This window comes from Entelurus aequoreus, linkage group LG13 (assembly GCF_033978785.1).
Source record: "Entelurus aequoreus isolate RoL-2023_Sb linkage group LG13, RoL_Eaeq_v1.1, whole genome shotgun sequence".
Taxonomy (NCBI): domain Eukaryota; kingdom Metazoa; phylum Chordata; class Actinopteri; order Syngnathiformes; family Syngnathidae; genus Entelurus; species Entelurus aequoreus.
Genome location: NC_084743.1, coordinates 44298610 through 44298901, shown reverse-complemented (window position 1 = coordinate 44298901; position 292 = coordinate 44298610). Strand labels below are relative to the sequence as shown.

At 52.7% G+C, this 292-nt stretch overlaps 1 pseudogene; it reads left to right on the top strand.

Moving 5' to 3' along the window:
* Positions 1-55, top strand: part of LOC133664061 (5S ribosomal RNA) — a 119-nt pseudogene extending 64 nt beyond the window's left edge.
* The last annotated feature ends 237 nt before the right edge of the window (positions 56-292 follow it).

Genomic DNA, 292 nt, shown 5'->3' with positions numbered 1-292 from the left:
GGCCTGGTAAGTACTTGGATGGGAGACTGCCTGGGAAAACCAGGTGATGTAAGGTTTTTGCGACGCTTTCAGCATATGGCGCCCTTTCCCCCTTTTGCTTTTGTCACAACGGCTATACCCACACAGCAGAAGACTCCTATACGGATCCACCTTCAAGTCGCCCAACCCGCGTTACTGTCACATTCGTTTTGGCTCCACCTAGAGGATACAGCTCCGCCTCTGAAAATTGTACGGTCAGACAGCTGATCCTGAGCGGACTCGTGTCTGATTCGCATACGCGGACGCGACAAAG